The sequence below is a fragment of the Ammospiza caudacuta genome, chromosome 18 (genome assembly GCF_027887145.1).
Source record: "Ammospiza caudacuta isolate bAmmCau1 chromosome 18, bAmmCau1.pri, whole genome shotgun sequence".
Lineage (NCBI taxonomy): Eukaryota > Metazoa > Chordata > Aves > Passeriformes > Passerellidae > Ammospiza > Ammospiza caudacuta.
The window spans coordinates 13,213,461-13,220,022 of record NC_080610.1 but is presented as its reverse complement, the minus strand read 5'-3'; positions in this window follow the sequence as shown (position 1 = coordinate 13,220,022).

The window sequence follows — 6,562 nt, the reverse complement described above, 5'->3', positions numbered from 1 at the left end:
TTGCTTCTCTAGCACTGGTCACTGTTACATGAGTCAATCCATGCTCAGAGTGTGTTTCTTGTCCTTAGTGGCACCATTGCTCCAGTTGGGCATCAGTCCAAGAAGGAGACAGTTTTCTCCTCTGCAAATAAGCATCTTCTGTTGGAGAGCAGATTGCTGGAGATAAGTAAAAATAAACACGAAGCAAATCAGATAATTCTCCTCTCAACAGTAATTTTCCTTGTCCTTGAAATGTCCTCAGCTACAGGTTTATTTGTTTCCCTGATGCTCAGGTAGAGTCTGTTCAGAGGGGAGTTATTCTGCATGCAGGAGGCGTTTTGGAAAACTGCACCTCTACATAGGCTTCATAAACAAACCAAATGACTCAACAGAAAGAAGTTACATGCAGTGAGATTTTTTCCTCTAGGGGTATTTTTAGAGAAAGAAAATAAAAATATTGGCAGAAGATAGACACTGAAATCATCAAAATTGTTCTCTCTCCAGTCTGACCAGTCTGGAATTTAATTTATGTGCTTGTTGTGGCCCCCTGGTAGCAGTCCACCTTTCTGTGTTGCGGCAAAAACAATCGCAGCTGAGGTTAAGATGCTGCTTACATGTGTTTGTAAGTGAATATCACTTCCCATCTGCTGCACTCATTCCATTTTACATAAAAAAGGGATTAATTATTTCTTCTAGATCAGCACATATGCAAATTCCTCTAAAAAATTCAAAAGAAATTCTGGGCAGAGACAATGGACTTCTTTGACAGCTACTGATGAGTCTTTAAGATGATTATAAATGTTCAGAGAAAGTAACAATTTCTGTAGTTAGGAATAAAAAAAAGGTAATTGTTCCATATTGTAGCTTCCTTACCATTTGAGAACAACGCCAAATTTAATTCTGCCATCACAGGAATTTCTGGCTGCGGTACATGTGAGAAAAGATTTCCATTTTGAGCATGAAATTTCTTTTAACTGTGATTTTCTGATACAACATATGCCATAGAAATGAGGAAAAAAATCCCTGCAGTTTGTGTGAGGGCCTTCTGATCTTTGGAAGGATTCTGTGTGCCTCGGTGTGTCAGTGCTTGAGAGGATTTAATCCAGATGGTTTTGGGAAGGAATGAGTTTAATTTGTACCTGATACCAATAAGATTTTCTTGTTCAAACAGATTCAAGTGTCATAAGGGCTGTGCTGTGAATAAGGGATTCTATATAAAATTAAAATCTTTGCATGCAACATTTTTCATTTAATTACATCATAAGCTGCTAAAATAGAAATATTTATTTTTGTTTTAATGATATCATTGTGGGATTTCAGAGCCACATGTAACCACTACATTTATGTAATGACCACTGAAAAAACAGTGCTAGAAACAGAGAGTATCAATTTGAATTATCCAAGGAATATCATGTTCTTGAAAGGTAAGAGATATTAAACACCCAATATATGAGAATAATAGGAAAATTAATTCTTTTATAATTTCAGTATTGATCCAGTTTTTTGGCTTTCTAAAAATGAATTTGTGTACAGGGTGTGTGCAGCTGAACTTTTGGGTAGTGATTTTGGCAGATTGAACCTGATATGAAGATCTTAAATCCGTTTGAAGATCTCAAATCTGTTTGAGCAGCATCTGAATTTCCCTTCAAGGTGTATTAAAGGGCATCAAGCAGCCCCCAGTGCATGAGCAATAACATAATTGCTGTTCTGCTTGGCAAGGTCATCACCTGGCTCCTGATTACATGTTAATGGCAACAAATTAAGATACTTCAAGACAATGAATGTCCAACAACATGATTTTAGTATTCCACGTGCCTGAAAAATTTCTCTTTTCTTTCAAGAATGAATCCTGTTGCCTGAAATGCAGCTGGAGAACGAGGGCAGCTCAGGCCACCGCAGGCCTCAGGAGATTGATAGTGCTGGCAGCTGAGGATCTAATTATGGATTATTTGGGTCGCACTCTTTTATCCCAGGTAGGTGTGACTTGATTGACTCAAAAGAGGTTAGTTCATCCCTGCACAGGGGTTATGCTGAGAGCAGGAGTGAATTATTCCCCTAGAAATTGTCTTCCTGCTAATCCTAAGGAGAGTCTAACACTTCCAGGAAGCAGACATCTTGATTTTATATGGCATTTCATGCATATCTTAATGATATTGCACAAACTGCTGGCAATGAGGTATGTTATTATTACATTTGCATTAGTTATGTGTGTTTTTAATAAAGCTCAGGATGAAAGCATTTACTCAGAAAAATACTGTTAGGAATGTTTCCTTTACAGCTTCTCTCTCAATTTGGCAAAGGCAAAGCCCAAACCAGACTGACACAGTCTGCAATCCTTAAACTGACCATAAACAAGACACATGGCAATGTAGGGTTTATTGCATATTTTAAATTTTCATTGCTTAAGAGATTGAAAAATATTGTCTACTTGAATTACATAATAGCCCACAACTGGATTGCAGTATTTTGATATTTTCCACAGTTTCTTGCATAAGTATTTTTAAAATCTCCCTGTTGTTGTATTTTACCTCATATTACCTATCAATACACAGAACATGTCCAGTGTGTCTGGGAGTTATTGTGGCATTAAATAAAAGTCATGAAGTCAGTGTAAAATGATGGGGTGCACTAATTAGGGCACTCTGATTTGCCTTTGTTTGTTCCTTTGCTGTGGAGGAGCTCAGGAGGGATCTGTCCAAGACATTACATCAGGAAAGAGGCTCAGTCTGATTTATCCATCGTGTAGGCGACACATCTCCAGAACTGTATGTTCCACTTTAACAGATGCATACATTCTCAGAGGGGAGGACAATGAGGTGATGCAGGGAAAAGCATTCCCTGGAAAAGCAAAAGCCCAGGTGATCATTCTGTACCTTGGTATTTCATTTTCTGAGACTCACACGAAGGAGAGGAGCACGACCCTGCTGCCAGAGTAACCAGAAGTTATGAGTATTAATTTCCTGCCTTCCCAGCACTGATTGCCTGGTAGGCATTTCTTAAGTGATAAAAGTCTGTCTTGTTTTCTGCTGTTTAACTTTGTGATCACTCAACATCCATTAGGGGAGCAGGTTTTGATGAAGGGAAGATTTCACCTTGGCTTGGGAGCTTTTTAATAAAACAGTTGTTATTTTTCTAATTTGTCTTCATACTGTCCCTGAAGCACATTGAGGACAACAGGGACTGCAGCCAGAGGTGCAGCTCTGCAGAAATATTTTTTTTTGAGGGAGAGGATAGTTTAGGAAGCTCCAGCCCTTGTTCTTCATGTCCCTTTCTCCCAGCTCCTCACCTGCAGCTCTCCACCTCTTCAGTTGTGCTCTCAGTTGTTTTGTGGCCATAAACTGAACAACTGAGTTAATAATCATCTTTCACCAAGAGATTGTGATAAGCCTGACTGTGCAGTCCCACAGAGTTGTGCCAGCACCACTGAAAAAAACATTGTCACCATAATTCCAGCTGGTTTAGGCTGAGGTGCCACAGAGCAGTCCCACCTCTTCTCCTGGGTTTTCCTGGCTGTTCATGGAATGTGTTGGTGTGTGCCAAGGAACAGCTTCAGCTGGAAGCAGAATCCTCACCACCATTTTACTGGAGGGATTCTTGTTTTGAGCAAGCTTTGGCTGAAGTTCCACACAGTCTGTGCAGCACCCTGCAACTTAAGAGGCTCCATCCAATTTTTCTTTTGGCTTCCTTTTAGATTCCAGGTGTGGATTATTGCTGGGGTTAATCTCCTGGAAACCCAGGATCCTTCTTGCATTCAGGAGCAACCACAGAGTGTGCAGTGAGAGGGCAGGCCTAGCCCATGCTCACTTAATGACTTCTTTTCCTCCAGCCAATAATCACTCCCAACTTAATTAGCTAATGTTGTGTTTGGGGATTCAATATTTATGCACCAGGGAAGCCACAACATTGCAAACCTCTCTATTGAATGCCCTTTTATAAAAACTGGATGTACCCATATGGATTGTTTCAAACAAAGATAAATTGCATTAGCACTGTGTGATTGCAGGTGAAATTGGCTCTGATGCAGCTGCTGTATCAAAGAAATTTCCTTTATTATGAAAGTCCAGTGTTCATGTCCCTCCTTGTGGGATATAATACTGGAAACATTGCTGAGCCTGTGATGAGGAGTTTATCTGATTCCAAATGAGCTACTCAGTAAAGGCTGTACATGGTATAAGGAGAACATCTCCATCAAAGCATTTTGAATTGGTTTAAATTTTTTGTATTGACTAAAGAACCTGAATTTGGGTTTTTTTTCCCCAAAAGTCTAAATTTTCTCATGAAAATTTTGACTTTGTCTTCAAAAGTTGTGGGGTTTTTTTAACATAACTTGTTTTTCCATGAAATTATATGAATATTTAATTATCCTTTCTCTCGACACTGAAATTCTCATGGGGGAAAATGTTTTTATTCCCCTGTTGTATGTGCTTGTATCAACAAAAGTTTTTGTTTAAGGCCAAATTTATCAGACTAAATAGGAGCTTTCACCATTGACTGGGTTATTCATTAACTGAGGTTACCCTGGAGTTGTTCTCATATGTAAAAGTAAGATTTAGTGCTTAGAGATAAATCTGCTCTTCTATTTGAGGGCTAATCCAGCCAATTCCAGCACAGTGAGGAGGAGACAGACAAGCAGAAGCAGCAGCTTTGTCCAGAGCTGCCTGGGGCAATAAACCAGAAACCCAAGCTCTCCCATCCCTTACCATGCTCCAAGCCAGCCAGTTTGGCAGCTCTTTCACATATATGCATCTTTACAATTTTTGAAAGCAACATTGAACAATATTCCAATAATATAATACAATATTAAAAATAGATTCATTTCCTCTAATTTCATCTAAGAAAAAAATAGAATTCCCAGTTATTTCAGTGTCAGGTTATATAATGAATGTTTCAGTTACAGGACAAAGTAGACACTTGTTAACAACTGAAATGTATAAAGAACAAGCTCACAAATCCCAGGTTCTATTCTGGTTTCCAAGTGAGACCCAACCTTGTGTGCACACATGCACACAGGGCTTCTCCTGATCTTATCTCCCTGGCATTACAAAAAAATCTGAGGGTAGGAGAAGAATCTCACATTTCATTTTGTTGACTCCATTAGCTCCATGAAGGAGTTGTGATGCTTTTTATGTTTGAAATTCCTCATTGCAATATAATTAAAAGCTCCTTCAGGAATTGCCTTTATCTGTATCGTGTTTGTTTATTTTCTTTACCTGTTCTGACCTTTCCATTACACTTTTCAATGAATTCTCACATCTCAAATGTCCAGAGATTTCACTCCTGAATTGCTTTTCAGGCAGTGGCAGGGTCAGCTGAGGATACTCCCAGCGAGGACACTGACTCGTGCGCTGGGAAATTCGGTGACGTTGGAGAACACAAATTCCTTTGTGTTCCAGCAACCCAAACCTGGGGCTGGGTGGGGGCTTGGGGGCCTGAGCAACAATATTTAGGATCAGCCTGAGGAGGTTTCACAGGGACATCAGGTTGGGAATCCTGGGCATGCCCAGAGACAGGGACTGGATTCCTGCTTTTGCTTCTGTTCCATTCCAGAGGGGGTTTGTTCATCCAGAAAATTACATTAATACAGCAACTTGTTGATCTGGCTACATGGCCAACAGAATTCACTATGACTTGTCAATTATTTTGAGATTCTGTGATGGAGTTGCTGCACCAAATAGTTCATTTTAACCCAATTTGTGGGTGTGCCAATGTAGTCACATGGATTCACAGGATCAGAGTCGCTTCTCTTAAGCTGTCCACAAATACTTTACATGACAATGCCATAAAATCAGGGAACTGGATATTCTGGAGTTAGACCTTGAGCCATCAGTCAGAGTCAGAGTGTAACAGAACTATAAAAGTGTGCATTGACACGGAGTGTGATCAAATTAATATAAACAATACGCTCCCAAGCATATGCCACTTATCCCAGATAAATCCCACTGGCATATCTAGATTTAGTTTCCATGTTACTCCTTGGATTTGATCATTAGGTAACACTGGACAACATTGATATTGAAGGGAGCAAATCTTGTACAGGATAAATGACAAGAACATTTACTCTGTCAGTTCTCCTTTTACTTCCAGCAGGGAAACTGCATTATCATTGCCACAAACTAATCCCATTTTGTCCCTGAGTGCAGGAGGTCTGGAGCAGAGCAATACAAATGAATTAAAATATATTGATTGTATAGAAAATTAAGTGCAAACTATTTAACACATCCTAAGTGATTAGATGCAATAAAACCTTGCAGAGACAATTGCACAGCTGGCAACCCAAGTCAGGAGAGAACAACTGGGGGAGAGAGGACCTGGCTCCAGACCTTGGCTTTTCCACTGGGAGCCTGACAAACACCCTTTGTGCTGGAGGGGACAGGTGTCAGCCCCTTCCAGTCCCCATTTAGATTTTACATCAGGTCTCTGTGAGCTCTGCCTTGAAATCCCATTTTTCTAAGCAAAGACAAAGGCAAACACCTTTTATTGGCACTGGTTCTAGAGGAGCAAAGGTGTTACATAAAGGGCTGCTGAGATTCTGGATTACACAATACTTTTAAGGGCCATGTGATACATCAGAAACTATTTATGT